The sequence below is a fragment of the Lactuca saligna genome, chromosome 5 (assembly GCF_052625555.1).
Source record: "Lactuca saligna cultivar CGN05327 chromosome 5, ASM5262555v1, whole genome shotgun sequence".
Lineage (NCBI taxonomy): Eukaryota > Viridiplantae > Streptophyta > Magnoliopsida > Asterales > Asteraceae > Lactuca > Lactuca saligna.
This window is the reverse complement of record NC_136421.1, coordinates 306,762,649-306,781,687: the sequence shown is the minus strand read 5'-3', so window position 1 is coordinate 306,781,687 and position 19,039 is coordinate 306,762,649. Positions and strand designations below refer to the sequence as shown.

At 36.8% G+C, this 19,039-nt stretch overlaps 1 long non-coding RNA gene across 1 annotated transcript; it reads right to left on the bottom strand.

Moving 5' to 3' along the window:
• LOC144998558 (uncharacterized) lies at positions 1–2,289 on the bottom strand. The gene is made up of 6 exons (XR_013660366.1): positions 1,552–2,289; positions 1,216–1,299; positions 1,057–1,098; positions 718–783; positions 451–517; positions 1–279 (listed from the first exon to the last, which is right to left on the bottom strand). It is a non-coding gene; the product is annotated as an uncharacterized LOC144998558 (long non-coding RNA).
• Between the last annotated feature and the right edge of the window lie 16,750 nt (positions 2,290–19,039).

The window sequence follows — 19,039 nt, the reverse complement described above, 5'->3', positions numbered from 1 at the left end:
TTACCATTTCCCCTTTTTAATAGTTCATTACTATAATAATAACAGTAAACTTTAGATTACTAAAAAGATTTGTTTTTAAAAATGAAAAAAAAATGAATCTAAAATATTGCATTGTACTTTTCAAATGGTCACATTAAGGCATCTTACTTTGATCTTAGGGAAAAGAGAGGTTTATAGTTGGTTTTCACATCATTTGGACTATTTTACCTTTCTCTTCATTTTCTGTCCCACCAGCTCATTAATAAAAAAAGGTTGATCGCCATCGATTTATCGAACGCCCTAATACCATTCAATTACAAATTATAAATAAATATTTATTAATCATAAGTCTATTTTAGATTTTCTTGCAATTAAATTTTTTTTCTTTTTTGAGTAAACATTTTTTAAGTGATAAAAAAACTTTTTTTTAATATTTGGAATACAAATAGTACACCTAGTAATATCACATACCAGATTGACCATCCACACCAGAGCTTCGGCTCCTAGAGTCATTGTGTCTTCTATCATACTACTCCATCTATTGTCAATAAACCACATATCAACGTTCAAGAATTATATAACTATTGTGAGTAAAATTATATATTAAGAGGAACATTTTCCGGTCAAATTTATAGATTGTACGTATATAACCAAGACTACAACCATGCATCTACCACATCAAATTATGTCACATGAAAAACTTTTTTTGAAATGAGAAAAGGAAAACAGAAAACGTACTATGCAGTATCTCCACTCTTGATCCATGCTGGAATACTTCGGTTCAGGGAGTTACTAGTCAAGTACCTAATCACTTCACAAAATAATTATTGGGATTTATAATTATTTTATTTTCCTTTTCAATAATCACTCGGGTATTTATTTCATTAAATATGCAAGGAACAATATAAACTTATCCATATTTTGTTGAACCTACTCTTACGGATGAAATATATATTATATATTGGTATGAATATTAAGGATCAAGTTATCAAGAGAAAAATGTATGTAAGAAAGTCAGTTGAGTTATAACACAAAAGGTATGTGACAATGAGGTTATTCATTTAACACATTTACAACCTTGCTTTCTTGACTGTCCCCCAAAGCCTTCCTGCAAGCATACTGGAAAGAAAAAAAATTACACTTAAAGATGCAAAGTTTTTCTAAAAATAATCTTGGTAACCCCTTAAGAAATGTGCATTAAGAATCTAAAATATGTGATAACGTAATATATAATACCTTGATTTTTCTGCCAAAATTCATCTTTGTTTTCTTGTTCCTGTATCTTGAGAATGTTTACATACGATCTTCAACGGTTAGTGCCTACAAGACAAAAATTGATGTGCATGTGTTATTATTACATCTGAAATTCTAGCAAAGTACCTGCTTGGCTGCTTGCAAGTTAAATCAAATGCATGCATGTCTACTGTGTACATCATTGATATACGAAATAAAAGGCTACATATTTTTTAAAATTTTTAACCAAATATGACAAAAGTAGAAAGATAGGCATAGATAGATTTTAAGGAAATCATTTTGAGTAAAAGTCAGAGTCATGAGAGAAACAAATCTTACCGGTGGATGCCCCACTGGGAACAATAGCTTGGTCTCATGTACCATTTTGATAATAGCATCTGAATATCAGGAAAAATACCTAACTGGGGCTCAATCAAGATATGAAACGGTGATTTTAATAGAAAAAATAAACATTTAAATCAACTTTCATGTTAAAATTTACAAATGAAGTGCAGAAATTAAGCCGCCTGACTTTGACTATATTAACCAATTTACCAAATTCAAGTAAACAAGACTAACCTTGATTAAGCTAGTTGTTTCAAGTCGGCTCCAATTTATGTGCAGTAATTAAGCTACCTGAGTGTGACTATACATTGTGTTGATTGTTGAGACATTTTATCAAACACTTATTATGCATAATAAAAAGGACAAATGTAACAATCGCAACCAAAAATTAAGTTTCCCATTTGCGTGTTGGAGAATTACTCAATTAGAGCATCCATGGATTAAACGAAATCTCTCACACAGAAACATATAAGAGGAACAAAAAGTGATGCAGAAAGAAAATAAACCAAATCAGTTGAAGCTTATTATCCGAAAACGGCACCTGTATTTACGGAAGAAGTCAGATGTCGAAATCGGGAAAATAGATCCTTCAATCGGTGTAGGAATTGATCGCCATTCTTGCACTTTGGTGACGCCATCACTTACCACTAGCAGTAGCGACACATCTGCTGTCATCATCACTGGAAGGGGCTTACAGACATGGAAGCCTTCCTGATGAAATTGGGAGCAAATTGAGATAAGAAGAAAAAGGTACGAAAGAGGAAAAGAAATAAACAAAGCGCAGTAAATATCATTGGTGGAATGGGCGGGTAGGCGGTAACAAAATAAGATAAGAAGGAGAAAATGTATGAAGTATCAGTGTCCAAAATAAGAAAAACAAAAGTCTCGTGTGAATTTATGAAAGAGAAAAAAAGGTACTGTTCCCCAAAATTTTAAGTTTTTATGTATATATAAATTAAAATAAATCGACATTTAGGAGATAATTAATGATTTTGATTTAAAAAATCTGATTTTTTTTTAATTAATTCAATTTCAAATGTAATTTGTAAGCATAAACCGATTTTATTCGATCAGAATGTTATTTTGTTAGAATGATATTTCATGATTTTGTCATAATGGTATTCTATTAGAATATTATTAAAGAATCATTTTTTTTGAAATCTCAGTTGAATAACAACAATATTCTAATATCTATTCATAGACGTATGAATTTAAACATAAATTAATACATATTCTTACGGAATAACAAATTCATACATTTTAATATAATTACACATATTCTAACTCAATGCCATAAAAATAAATAAATTTTTTACAAAATTGCATTATTAAATATACAATTATTGAACAAACGCACTCGATCTTCTTTAATGGTCCAAATAATCGACTTGATTCCAGCTCCATTACAAGTCTTTGTCTTGTTTGAACAATATTTGATTCCTTCTTGGAGGCATTCTAAAAAAATAACATGTATTACGCATTAGTATTACTAGTTAAGCAAGTATATTTGTTGTTAACGAACATTCTCAAAGAAATTCTTACATACTGCATTTATATAAATAAATTATGACATAATACAAGCATTACTTATTTAATGGAAACAATATAATGGAGAATGATAACATTTTCTACCATAATGTTTTTTTACTTTTCCTATCTTGCAATGTTTTTTACTTTTCATATCTTGACAAATAAAGAGATTGAAATCGAATTCTGACAGAATAATATGGATTTTAAGAGTTTTAAAAGAATAAATACAACATGGTCAAGTTCTCTTTTAGGCATTTCCACAAAAACCTTTTGTGCAACATATATAAATAATAGAAATCAAAGCTCAAAGTATAAAAAAAAAACAAATATCCTCATTGTTCTTCGTTGAACAACAATCTAATGTGAATTTAAGAAAATTTATGCAGATCAAGAGGAAAAAGGGGTCTAGAAATGTTAACCGTGATCTCGATTGGAACATAAGAGTTAACACGATGGATATAATATAGATCGATGTAATCAATATCAAGGTGTTTCAAACTATCCTCACAATAAGCGTTAATATACACCAAATCTCCAAAGATTTCACCTTCTCCAACCGACAATTTGATCCCAAAATTTGTTGCCAATTAAACACTTCGGCCATGTTTGATAGTTGTAACTGAATCAGAACTGACTGAGTCATGCCTAACTGGGTCTGAATCTCTGACTGCATCTTGCTCTGACTGAAACCATATTGTTTGATTACGCATCTGACTGGTTGTGTTGAGTGTTGGAAATTACCATTTTACCCTTCTATTTTGTTGTGTTGAAAACACATGTTACATTAGTTTTTGTATATGCCTATTACACTTAACTATTGAATATTGAATGTCAAATTGATTTGTAATACAAACATTAAATTCAATTACAGTTAACAGTTTTTATTTCAATTTTACCATTACAAATACTCTTTGTAAACATGTACTAAAAAGTCTCAAACTATTTTGAATTTACCAGTTATTAGAGAATGAAGAATTCTTTATCATAAAGTTTTTCTAGAAAGACGCAACCATTATATTTGTCATCAAAGGTAGATCTAAGAACCCATGTCTCAAGATTACTTCCCAAATTTTTTATTAATTCTTCAAATTAGTTCATAAAACACACTAAACAAAACTAGGAAAAAAAAACATTATTAGCAACAATTTTGTCAAATAGTTGGTGTGCAACAATTCTTCACCATTTCTTCATCTTCATTCTCATCCCAAGACCCATACAAAATCGATTTAGGAGACCCATAACACCCACCTTGACTTTCCTTAACAAACCCATAATACATCATTGAACCACCATTTCCAGGATCTTCAAAGCTCGATTCTTTAACACCATAACCCATTTCCATGAAATGATACATAAAATTCAATGGGTTTAAAACAACTCAACGACCTTTCCACCAGAAGAGTTAAATCGATTGATGATTGAAAGTCATAACCCACCACGCAGACCATATAAAAAACATCCAACAAAAGGAAAATAAAAAAGAAGGCACATGTGTCATATAAATCAAGAACACATAAACATCAACGCCTTGATTTGATTATCAGGACTACAAGACTCACTTAGGCAAGTGATCAAACATCTAGTGGGCATATGAAAATCCAAGGTGAATTTAAGGCTGTTGTCGATAGGTTGTTGTCAATTTATCAAACGTAAATATTACCTATAAGCCGCTTAGCACTCACTTTCAAAATCGATTAAAGATGAAGAGGATTAGTAGCGGTGGAAGAAGAAGTTGTTTGTGGATCAAAGGAGAAGGAGAAAGAAGAAGGCACGCGGTTTAGGGGCAAAGAGATAGAGAATGGAAAATACGTGAAACTAGTGCGAAGTACCGATTTGAGGACCGAATCAGTGGTTGTGGACTGAATCAGATATGCAAAGAACTCTAATCAAACAAGCTAACCAGCTGACCTGGACCGAATCAGAAAAAAAGGTCCGACTGGACCGAGTTAGGCCACTATCAAACACCCCCTTCCTCTTTCCAATCCCTTCAACACCTGGATCAAAAACTAAATCAAAGCGGTGATGATAGAATAGAGGTGATAATGTTCACTTTATTTTAGTGGTTCAGATGCTTGTGGGGAAATATTCTAGCGTTGCGAGTAGTGCTGGAGAATGAGGTTGTGACACCGGTGAATGAAAATGGTTGGTCATCCTTCCTCATTTTATTTTGGTGATTTTAAAATCAAATCCCTCATTTATCTCAATTACCATAATCTTAGAATCATGATTTACTAATTTACCCTTATTAATTTATTTAATGATTAAATTATTGCAAAATTCTTATTGGTCCATACAAAAATACAATACATACAATACTTGTAGGTAAAAATTGAATCTATGCATACAATAAATATATATATATATAATCATACTAACGGTTAAACAATTAGAAATTTTTTACTTATTTTTTTATAATGGATTGATGAATGGTTTAGATTAATAAATAAATATAAAATAAAATAACATAACCTAATAAAAAAAAGGAGATTACATTTTTTGAATATATATATATATATATATATATATATATATATATATATATATATATATATATAGAGAGAGAGAGAGAGAGAGAGAGAGAGAGAGGTAAGTTCAATTGAGAAAAAAAGGTTGAGAATTGGGGGAATCATTCTCAGCTAATCATTTATCTAACATGTAAGCCTTAAAAAAATTGTGCGTGTCATTTTTCATTAAGGGAATCTTTGTAAATTAGCCACTTTTTTATATTGAACTTACATGTTCGTTGTCATTAGTTTCCGATTTAATGATATATTTAGCTCGTTTGAATCGGATATGGAGGGATTCATTATCAAGATTCTTTTCTTTATATAACTCGTTAGCAATTATACGTATTTTTTCCATTGATCGTGAAGTTTCACATTTGTATTTCAGTTTTCTTCTTCGTATTCAGTTTCCGATTTGATCATGTATGCATATCGTTTGAATCAGATATATCGGAGTTCATTATCAAGATTATTGCTTTACATAATTTGTTAGGAATTACGTGTATTATTTCCATTTATCCTGAAGTTTCGAACATGTATTGGAGTTGTTTCATCAGATTTTTGTTATGTAGTTTGAGATCTCTATTTCAAATCGGAGCTTATTTAATTTTCAATCGGATATATCGATATAGTTTTTATGCTCTAAACTGAGAGAGATTGCTTAATTGCATCATCTGATCGAGCTGATTTAAGTTTCTTTCAAATATTTTGTACGCTGAAGTGAGATATATATTCGAAATTAACCAGGTTTTCATATTAACAACTTTTTTTGTGAGATATATTCGATGTTAAGATGGTTTTCGTTTATTTATATAGATCATTTGGTTTATTATGACAAATTCTAGTGTTATTGATGGTGATTTGTATTCTTCTATGTGTGAGAGGGAAGAAGAAGATGTTGAGAACTCATTTTTTGAAGGTATCACTTATTGAATTATTTTTTTGTTTTTAATTTTGTTGATTATCATTTATTGATATATGAATATGTTAATATGAATAGTTGTTGTCTTAGTCATATATGAATAAACGTATGATAATTGTAATTTTGAATTTATTATTATTGTCGTTTTATTCATATATGAATAAGTTATGTTTATGTTATATATTTTGAATCCTCGTGAATTTTATGTATTCATATATGCATGTTTTATTAATCCATTAATAAACATTGTTTTTGTTTTATTCATATGAATTTCATGTATTCATATATGATTGTTTTATTCATGCATTAATAGATTGATTTAGATTTATAATTTTTTAGCTGGTGAATCTTCGAGTTCAGTAGATGATGTGCAATATTGTGGTGATATAATTGGAGAACATGTCTATAAGCCATATGTACCTGTTCAACTTATTCCATTTAAAGGTTTAATCTTCAAATCATTAAAGTTGTCCATCAAAATGTATTATGAGTATGCTGAAATTGGTGGTTTTGATGTGAGACTGGGCACACAGTCAAGGTTTGATAACAAGATTATAAAGAAACAACATGTTATATGTAATCGTGATGGAAAACAAAAAAAGAAATCTTTTGACATATTAGGTACAAGTGGTGTTAGGATGAAACAAAATTCAAATTCAAGAGTTATTGGTTGTCAAGCAAAGATTATATTTGAATCGGTGTATGGAACTCCAGATTATAAAGTTTTTTGATTTGATGAACTTCACAACAATCCACTTGAGAAGTGAAGTGATTTAAAAAAAGCGAGTCAAATGTCATATTCAGAAATTTATAGTGTGTGCTTCTACATCAAAAATAGGTCCAACTATGGCTCATAAGTTGAGGGCAAGTCTAAGAGGTAGGTATGAGTTTGTAAAGCCCAAAGTAGTTGACTATAAAAATTTAAGGAGAGATATCAACAGGGTTATAGGTTATAAAGATGCCCAAATGATAGTAAACACAATGAATGACCGTCGAGCTCACTATCCAAATTATTCATTTAAGTTTAATTGTCAAGATGATGTTGTTGGACTGTATGCTTTGGGCTGATGAAAAGGAGAAGGCATATTATGTTGAAGTTGGTGATGTTATACAAATCTCAGTAACCTATGCATTGCCCACCAGTAAACCAATCACAAATCAAATCAATTTCCTTATTCCAATATGAAGTGGGTATAAACCCCATTTCCCATTCCACAAACTCGATTCACTTTCTGTTAACTCTCTCGAGAATTCAAGATTCAGCTCTAGAAGCAATTTCCTTCACAGGTCCTTCTAAATTCTTGTAAGTAATTTGAGCCTAGCTTGATGCTTCACACATTAGTTTTTAAATTCTTATTAATCACACATAGCTTTATGTGTTAATAATATTAAGGTATCAAAATCTCCAAGGAATTCATCCAGCACTTCAAGTGTTCTAGGCTCCAATTTCTCACCTCATCTCTTCAACCACACTGTCTTTTACCCAAGGTGAGCTTCATACCCCTATTTTAATGTTATCATTATTTTTGGGGGAGGATACAAGTCAAGGGTCATGTGAAATCTTGGTATAATTGCTTGTCAATACATGAATGTTATATTATATGTGGTTAAAGTTATGAACTCCATGTGAATATTCCAAAAACTTGGGATTTATGGGTTAAGTCTCAAGAGTTTGGACTATGTTTCACATATTAATTGATTGATTTGAAATAAAAACTAGTGTTTATATGAATTAAGTCATAAAGCCTTATGTAAAGAATCACAAGGAAATTTCTTCAAAATTTTGCTTAAATAAAGTGTTGGCATAAGATTTTGAAGATGTAAAAATTATGAAAACTTATATTATTTTGGGCCATTTTCGGCCACAAATATATATAAAGTCATTTTTTAGATATAGGATAAATTCGAGTTATTAATGAACACCTCCAATAAAATGGGCCAACAATGGAAATATCTAATGAATAAGGGTCATTTTGTACATTTTCTTAAATATGAGTCTAAAATGAATCTTTTAGAAGAAATAGACTATTTTGAACAACCCACGTATTTTTGGATCACTCATGACACTTTTGACAAATGTGGGTCTTCTTTTGATAATTTATAAAAGAAGGGCCACTTTTGCCAACATTGACAATATTGAGCTAGTTTTGACAAATATGATTTAAAGTGAATTATTTCAATAAATAAAACGAAACGAAACATCGAGGCAACGAGCACAACTAAGGTTATGAAATGAAACAAAACACCGAGTCAACAAGCACAACTAAGGTTATGAAACGAAACAACGAGCACAACTAAGGTTACGAAACGAAACGAAACACCTAGGCAACGAGCACAACTAATGTTAGTTATCGAATAAATAACGTATTTCAACTATTTGCGTAAATATCTATTAGTATTCTAGTCAAACACATCCTCACCCTACCTACATAATAGTGTACGTTTAAAGTCCTGTAAGAGTTATAACCAGAGTCTTCTGGAGGGGAGCGGGAATTTGTGTATAGATCTATATGGGGTTGACACCCCGCACCTTTGTTGTTCGCAACAGCTAGAGAGGCTAGTCTAGGGTGACAAATGTCTTAAACGAAACTGACGCTTGAAGAACGTCTAGACAGGCACTCCGTCATATTAGTATGGTTATAACGACTCACTAGAATATAACAGTATCATTTAGAGATTTATGTGGGAACACATTACAAACAGTTAGCATGTTGTGTTGACCATCCCCATGCATGGTATTGATTATCCATATTCGTTGTGTTGACTGTCCACATGCATTGTGCAGATTGTCCACAAACACCCACTGATTACTCACACCACCCCAGTCTTAGGGTTTTAAGACCACAAATGATTACACAATTTACTCGGGTCTCATCTTTTAATTATCGTCAATTATGATTTTGAATGTTTTGAAAGAAACTTTATCACATAAGTCTTAGGGTTCTAAGACTACTACTTTTGTATATCAGAAAATATAGGATTTTCTAGGGATAAACGATTTTATACAATTTCAAAAGATAACAAACTAAAGCACACCTGCAACTATATTTGATTGGAAACAAGACTTACAACTATTTTGTATATCAGAAAATATAGGATTTTATGGGGATAAACGATTTTATACAATTTTGAAAGATCACAAACTAAAGCACACATGCAACTATACCTGATTGGAAATAAGACTTACAACTATTTTGACAAGGAAATACTGGGTTTTTCTGGGTTTCTAAACTATCACAAATCTTTATACGAAAATGTGTATGAACTCACCAATATATTATATGTTGATGCTTTTCAAACGACTTGTATTCTTAGGAAAACAGTAAACAAGCTTATGGATTCGCGGATTCTGTATTATTTTGCTTTAGTTTGGAATTTACTTACTAATGTCTCTTTGATGTAATTTGAGCACAAATACAATATGTAAACAATGTAATTTTTTTAATCTCAATGTATGATGTTTGGATTGCTATGTTTCATTATTTCACAATTGTTATGATACTGCACTATGACATCATCCGCCTCCAGATGTTTCCGTCGTTCTGGTCCGGGGGTGTGACACACAACGAGTCATGTTGCTCAAATATAAGATGAGAAGGTATAAACACGACCCGTGTCAGTGTGACATGAACCATGTTTCAAACCTAGTCCTTTGCTATGATGATAATGCAACAATGACTCGGGTTATGTCTTCATGCTTCTTCCATAGCCTGACCAGTAAATCTTCTTTTCATGCTCCAAAGCTCCATGCTCCATTCTGTATAATGCCTGCAAAATAAATCAAAAAAATAGTAAAGTACCATACATTTTTAATGAAATATGAAATTTCCATGATAAATAACTAAATGCAAGAATTATGAAGTAGAATGCTATGAAATGACGGAAGTAAACATGCAAATTAGGTGCATAAAATGCACCTATCAGTCGTCCTTTGCTTTGTGGAGCTCGCCACTTTTGCAGGGCTTGGCGATGATAAATATGTTGCTCTTTTTTTAGCACTTGCTTGGGTTTTTTAGTGCCCGAGCTTTCTTCTGGTCGACATTAAACTTGGATCTCAGGTCCTTTGTGATATCAGAGAGGTCTCCCTTTAGTTGTTTTTCCTTAATTTCTTTCTTCAACACCGTGCACTCGTCGATATTGTGAGTATTGCTTTTGTGAAACTCACAGTACTTGCTCTTTTCTTTTTTCTCCTCCGAAGGGGTTTTCTTGATGGTGTGCACGTCGGTATGGTGCTTCCAATGCTCATTCTTGCTAAATGGACGATATTTCCAAGATGAATGTCGCGAGTGCCATTGTGCTTGAAAGATCTAGTATGTTCAAGAGTTATATTAAAATTATATTGCTAAATAACATCTGATCCTAAGGGTCACACTAACAACAACTTGATACACATTATTATTTATTAGAAATTGATTTTAATAAATATTCATAAACTCTTATAACAAATTAAGAAAAAATATTTTTTTTCAAGGAAATAATTATTTTACCATAAAAGTAACACATTATTTCATAATGTATGAATTAATAAGTCATGTACAACATTTTGGACTAGGTAAGCCTTTTTTAGTTTAGCAAAAAGACAAAGTTTATATCTTATAAACTTTGACTTTATAACATATAAACATAATCCTCTCATTTACACAAGCATGGGTTGGCCATGCATGGGGAAAGAAAGAGGTATGGCTCACTTAATTGTTTAATTGAAAGTAATCAAAGTATGGTGCATGCTAGGGGACAACATGGTCTAAAATGCTTAATGATTAAGGACTCTTGGACATTGATTCTATTATAAATAAGTGAAGAGTGTTCACATTTTTTCTCACTTCTTCTTGCTTGGCCGAGAGCACTTCTCCCATCTCCATATTCTTTCTAAAGTCTTGAACTTTGAAGATATTTGTTGCTTGCATTCTCTATTTAAGTCATAATCTTGTTTTCACTTAAAGCTTAAGATTTGTAACTAGGATTACATCAAGTTGATACATTGTTGGTGTCTCAAGGGTTCATCCCCACTCCATCAACTTCCAAGCCTCCCATAGAGGACTCAAAGTGCTTCAAAGGTTGTTACCACATCTTCCTTCTATTGTTGTGTTTTAAATCTTTCCTTTACTTGTAAGATGATCCTTGGTGGGTGATAAAATGTTTAAGTCATTTATAAAACTCAAGTCTTCTGTTTTCCACTATTTGTAGTTTTTAAAACTAGTTTTTAAATAAACCCCAACATTTGGTATCAGAGTCACCTTGCAAGTTTGGTTAGATTTTTTGATTTATGAAAATATTAGTTTTTGGAGAATATGGATAACTTGTTTTTGTATAAAAACAAGTTCATACATATTTTCTTTGACAACTTTATATTTGTTATTTTATGTGACAAAACTTACATGTATTTTTGTCACTTAAAGTTAACAAAGGTTGTTTTTATGATTATATGTATTTTAGAGTGCACAAACAAGCCTTGGACCATTTGTGTTGTTGTTTATGTGATTTGGTTGAAAATGGTTTGTAATATTATTTTATCCAAAAAGTACGTAATAAAAGTATCTAGTTTTTATTCTTGTTATTTTTATGTAATAGATTAGTTTTCAACTAGATTTATTTTATCAAAAATGTAACAAGATAAAGATGGATGCTATTTCTTGAATAACCATTACCATGGAGACCCACAGTTTTATAAAGATTTTATAAAGGTTCATAACTTTTATAAATTTTTTTATAAAATTGCAACAAAGGTGGTTGTCATTGCATGTGGGAGCTTGGAGATCACATGAAGCGCAAATTGTAATATTTGGTCCCTTTGTCCCTTAGGAAGGACTTAACAATTTTTTTTGGCTCGCAAAAGTGTTATATAGTTTAAAGCTTGTTTATGTCAAATGCATTTATTTTTCAAGTAAATATTTTTTGTGGTTGATAATTTAGTTTTTCACAAACCCAAACTATTTCTTGGACAAAATAAACATCACATGGAGTTTGGATTTCAAAATATAAATTATGGACATTGGATGTAGCATATTCTTGCCATAAAATAAAAAACGCTTTTATAAAATTGTTAATTACGACAACTTTTGAAATATTGAATTATAAGTGTAAAAATCATGTTTTTTTATAACTTATTCAAACTACAAAGTATTACTTAATAAAATGAAGTTTTATTAAACAATATTAAAAGGTTCAAAATGACTCATACACAAACTTAATACTTGGTATTAATTTTAAAATTGAACCAAGCCGAAATATAAAAAAGTCGGGGTTTTATAAGAACCTTAAAAGTGATTTTTGGAAAAATTGATACCATGACATATTGGATGCATGCAATTGTCATGATATCACATGTTTTTAAATAAAATAATAAAACATACAAATCCCTTTTTCAAAATGCAAGTCTATGTCATCCAACTTTAGAAACATTTGCACATAACTTGTATAATGCTAGTGGGATAAAGTATACCTAACCATTAGTATTAACTTATGATGTCCAAAGTATTTTTGCGATTTCTATAACCAAGTTTTGGGCTAATTATACAAGTTTCTCTAATTGGGTGACTTGATTGGAAACCTATTGTGACAAATGTCATCTAAGCAAGAGTTTTCCAAAGCATAGATGAGACCAAACATGTCAAATTAACAAATGGATCGTTAAGGGTGTAACAGCCCGGAATTTCAGGTATTGCTTTAAAACTACTTTTGGGGCATTTTAGGAAGGGACTCGGCGAGTTGGTGCCTGACTCGTCGAGTAGGACCACAGGCTTGGTCGCGGGTTCGCGACTGGACTCGACGAGTCCAGATATGGAATCGGCGAGTCGACGCTGTTCAGCGGAAACCCTAGCCGTTTGGTTTGGATCGTATATAACGCCTCTTAGGCCGTCATTGTTCGTCTTTTGGCCGATTGAGAAGAACCCTAATCGTTTGTGGACGTCTAGAGCAGGAGGGAAAGCTATTGGAACTTTTAGGAATTTGTTAGGCAAGAAGAAGAAGAGTTTTGGCCAAAGGAATATCAAGGAGGATCGAGTCCTGAGGTTTGGAGACACAGAGAGTGCGTTTTCAGGTAATACTCGGACCATTTCTATTATTTTGGATGTGTACACGAATCTAGGGTTTATGAAACCCATTTGGTGATTAGATAGATTATAATGTTGTTACCCAAATGTTTATACCCCAGTAATAGGATGTTTAGAGGTCCAGAAAGTCCCATGATTGCGTATTTCGGGACCATACGTATTTCAGGAAGCAGTTGATCGACTGCATGGCATGGACTCGCCGAGTCCAATGATCAGACTCGGCGAGTAGCTTGAAGATCCACTGGGACTCGTCGAGTTGTTCTTCAGACTCGGCGAGTAGCTTGAAGATTCACTGGGACTCGCCGAGTTGTTCTTCAGACTCGGCGAGTGGAGTCGGGGTGGCCCCGCGATTCTTCCACGAGGATCTCATCGAGTCAAGAGGGATACTCGACGAGTAGAAAGGGGAACAACAGGGAAGTTGGGGAGGACGTCTAGACTCGCCGAGTCGCCTTTGCACTCGACGAGTCCGGTCAAGTTGACCGTTGACCAGAGTTGACCTGCATGTAAATTCTTAGGGTCAGTTGTCTTGAATGATAAGAGTATTAATAAGGGTATATGGTATTATAGGGAGTCTGCAGATCGGCGGATCGAGTGCGAGTAGTTTCAAGAGTTGATAGCTTACATTACCACGAGGTGAGTCTTCTCACTATACTTCACCCGGAAGGGTTTGACTGTGAGACCGGAAGGTCGTATATGATATGTGTTATTTATGCTATGAATAGAAAGGTAGTTGCTATGCATGATATGTATGTTTATACGGGCCGGAAGGCGATATGTTATGTGACAGAAAGGTCAGGTATGATGTATGATATATGTGCTATGTGTGTTAAATTAAATGTGTTATATGTTGTAAATGTATGGGCCGGAAGGCAATATACTATGGGCCGGAAGGCAATATGATACGGGCCGGAAGGCAATATGATACGGGCCGGAAGGCAATATGTTATGGGCCGGAAGGCGATTATGTTACGGGCCGGAAGGCGAAGTGTTGTGGACCGGAGGGTTAGGGCCTGGAAAGGCGTATATGTGTAAGTCGTATACTGGAGAACTCACTAAGCATTTATGCTTACAAGTTGTTATGTATGTGTTTCAGGTACTAGCGAGGACCGTGGGAAGGCGCCGGCATGATGCATACACACTGCTGCTATTTGAGATCTTGGGGATTTTTATATATGTATTTGATATGGAACATGGAATAAATACTTTTGGTTGAATGAAATCACTTTATTTTAAATGAAAATTTTGCGTTGTTACAATTGGTATCAGAGCCTTGGTTTGAGGGATTCGGGTGTACCTTCGGGTGTAACTGAACTCAAACCGAGGATTTGAGGAAAAATCTTTTAAAAATAATAAAGATATAAATTTTTATAAATGGTAAAGTGGTAAACAAGAACGGAGCAGTGTGTACGATCAGCCAGCGCCCGAACGGTAAAGATCCCCAGAATACCTTACAATGTTATGTTATGCACTGAATTATGAATTGTTATGCATGCTAGAAGACTAGGTATACATGATAGGACTAGAATGGCCTGTTTTGTGATGCCTTAGTCTAGGAAGATTGCTTATATGAGATATTCGGTAGCGTGCAAGTAGATAGTGCATATTAGAAGTAGAGTACTCATTATTCGGGGTTTGGGGAGGAAGATTTGGGACGAATACTGATACGGTGTGGTCGGTAGTATTGGGCCCGTACTACCGAAGGCACCGGGTCGGTGGAAGACCCAAGTAAGAATCCCTGTATATCGGAGACCGAGTAGGATTGCGTTATCGAGTACAATTGTACTTGATGGAGTCTCTGATAATTTTATGTTGTATTTCAGAGACATCATGGTTACCACACTTCATGGGGCGAGTTCGAGCACTGTGAGTGATGAGGATATTCGTCAGATGATCCAGGAGGAGGTAGCTGCAGCGATCCGGGCCGAGATCCCGGAGATGTTTGGGTCTATTAAGACCACGCTGATGGAGACATTCGAGGAGCGGTACGCCGCACTGACTGAGGCTGCAGCTGCTGCCGCTACCGTAGCCGTGGCCGCTGCCAGGCCGCAAGGGGGCGATTCGTTGCTGTTCCGAGAATTCAGCAACACGAAACCCCCTGAGTTCGATGGGACGCAGGATCCAATTGCGGCGATGAGGTGGATCGCCGACATTGAGGGGTGCTTCTACACTTGCTCATGCCCAGAGCACTTGAGGGTACGGTTCGCCTTGAACCAGCTCCGTCTGGGAGCGAAGGATTGGTGGAAGTTCGTGACGGCGAACTTCACTCTAGCGGAGATTACAGCAGTGACATGGGAGAGGTTTACCGAGATGTTCAGGGATGAGTACGTTCCCCCAGTGGAGAGGGAACGATTGATTCAGGAGTTCTTGACCCTTAAGCAGGGTACTGATTCCGTTGCAGTGGTCACACGGAAGTTTCATGAGAGGGCGATGTTCTGCCCCGAGCTGGTATCTACAGAGCAGTCACGGATGAGTCGGTATTTAGGCGTTTTGAGGAGGGATATCCGGGAGTTTGTGTCAAACTCCACCTATCGTACTTTCAATGAGCTTCAGGCGAACGCCAGGAAGCGCGAGATCGAGTTGGAGACCCAGGCCAGGGAGGAGGCCGAGTCTCGGCAGGTGGATCGGCGGCCGGCTCAGTCTCAGCCGGCAGCCAAGCGGATCAAGTCCGCTGATTCGAGGATGGGAGGTCCGAAGGGCCGCACTTGCGGAAAGTGCGGCAAGGGTCATGAGGGGGCGTGTCGAGCTGGTGGTTGCTACAAGTGTGGCAAGGAGGGACACATTGCCAGGGATTGCCCTAAGGGGTTTATGGTTTGCTTTCACTGCAACCAGACAGGCCATCGGAAGGCCGAGTGCCCGCAGCTTTGTCAGGGATCTACACCGACTACCAGGATTACTGAGACCCGACCGGCGAAGGTCGAGGCCCTGAGGGCTCGCGGGAGAGCCTTTCAGCTGACTGCGGAGGAGGTCCACGTTGCGCCCGATGTTGTGGCAGGTATGCTGTAATTCACGTATTTACTTTAAAGTCGAAATGTTATGCTTATGTTAATGTATGTGTAGGTACTTTTCTTGTGAACTCTATGCCTGCTCTAGTGTTATTTGATTCGGGTGCGAGTAGATCCTTTGTATCTTTAGCTTTTAGTGAGCATATCAGCATTAGTCGTGAGCCGTTAAGTCGGCCTCTGAGCGTTTCTATAGCGGCCGAGAGGGTGGTTTGTGCCACGGAGGTTCTTCGGGGATGCGTGCTAGAGATTTTCGGGGTTGCGTTTCCGATTGACCTAATTCCTATTGCGATGGGGGATGTCTGTGTCATCGTGGGCATGGACTGGTTGAGCCGATTCAGCGCCGTCATCGACTGTGAGCGTCAGCTGGTGACTATACGAGACCCTAGTGGGGGAGTTCTTAAGGTATACGGCGAGGGTACCCGTTCGGGATCAAATTTTTGTTCGGCCGCTAGGGCGAGGCAATGCCTACAGCAGGGATGTAAAGGTTTTGTGGCGTATGTGATGGATACGCGGGAGGCTTCCGAGAGACCGCGGACAGTGGAGGAGGTTCCAGTGGTGCGTGAGTTTCCAGATGTTTTCCCCAAGGAGTTGCCGGGAGTACCTCCTGCGAGGCAAGTGGAGTTTGGTATCGATCTAATTCCGGGGGCTGCGCCTATTGCGAAGGTGCCTTATCGTCTTGCACCTCCAGAGATGCAAGAGTTGTCCTCGCAACTCCAGGAGTTGCTGGGGAAGGGATTTATTCGGCCGAGTAGCTCGCCGTGGGGAGCACCGATTCTGTTCGTCAAGAAGAAGGATGGTTCACACCGGATGTGTATTGATTACCGGGAGTTGAACAAGGTGACGGTCAAGAACCGCTATCCGTTACCGAGGATCGATGATCTATTCGATCAGTTGCAGGGGGCATCTTGGTTTTCCAAGATCGATTTGAGATCAGGGTACCATCAGGTAAGAGTGCGGGATGAGGACGTCCAGAAGACAGCATTCAGGACGCGGTATGGGCATTACGAGTTCGTGGTGATGCCTTTCGGGCTCACCAATGCCCCGACAGTGTTCATGGACCTCATGAACAGGGTATGCAGGCCGATGCTGGATCGGTCTGTGATTGTATTTATCGACGACATCCTAGTGTATTCGCGAACTAGAGAGCAGCATGAGGGACATTTGAGGGAGGTCCTTGAGGTACTAAGGTCGGAGAAGCTATATGCAAAATTCTCCAAATGTGACTTCTGGTTGCGGGAGGTCCAATTTCTTGGACATGTTGTTAATCAGGCAGGGATATTGGTCGATCCGGCCAAGGTGGGAGCAGTGATGAGTTGGGAGGCACCGAAGTCACCTTCCGAGATCAGGAGTTTCCTTGGGTTGGCGGGGTACTATCGGAGGTTTATTAGAGACTTCTCCAAGATCGCGGTACCGCTCACCAGATTGACCCGGAAGGGTGTTACATTCTCATGGGGACCCGAGCAACAGACTTCCTTCGAGACACTTCGTCAGAGACTGTGCAAAGCCCCGGTATTAACTCTCCCGGAGGGGATGGAGGACTTTGTCATATATTGCAACGCATCGATTTCGGGACTGGGTGCAGTGTTGATGCAGAGGGGCCATGTGATAGCTTATGCATCGAGGCAATTAAAGCCTCACGAGGCGAGATATCCCACGCATGACTTAGAGTTGGGGGCAGTAGTGTTCGCTCTCAAGATTTGGCGTCACTACCTGTATGGGGTTCGTTGTACTATATACACGGACCATAAAAGTTTGAAGTATTTGATGGATCAACCCAACCTAAATATGCGTCAGAGGAGATGGTTGGACGTGGTTAAGGATTATGACTGTGAGATCCTATACCACCCAGGCAAGGCTAATGTGGTAGCCGATGCATTGAGCCGTAGGGCGGAGAGCACTCCATTGCGAGATGTATGTCTGAGAATGACGGTGATGACGCCGGTATTGGATGCTATTCGTGGGGCACAGGCTGAGGTTGTGAGATCCGAGATGCTGAAGAAGGAGCGGGTCGTTGGGTTAATTTCTGAGTTCGTTAAGGATGGACGAGGACTTCTGACGTTTCAGGGTCGGATTTGGGTACCATTCGTGGGCGGTACGCATGCTACTTTGATGGAGGAGGCTCATAGATCGAAATTCTCGATCCATCCCGGTGCTACGAAGATGTATTTGGACTTGAGGAAGGAATATTGGTGGCCTTGTATGAAGAGAGACGTCGCATGGTTCGTTGAGAGGTGTTTGACCTGCCGTAGGGTTAAGGCCGAGCACCAGAGACCGCATGGTAAGTTGCAGCCCTTGGAGGTTCCTGAGTGGAAGTGGGAACAGATTACGATGGATTTCATCACCAAATTGCTGAGAACTGCCAGGGGAGTCGATGCAATTTGGGTGATTGTGGATAGATTGACGAAGAGTGCACACTTCCTTGCCATTAGCGAGAGTTCATTAGCGGAGAAGTTAGCGGAGCTATACGTGAGT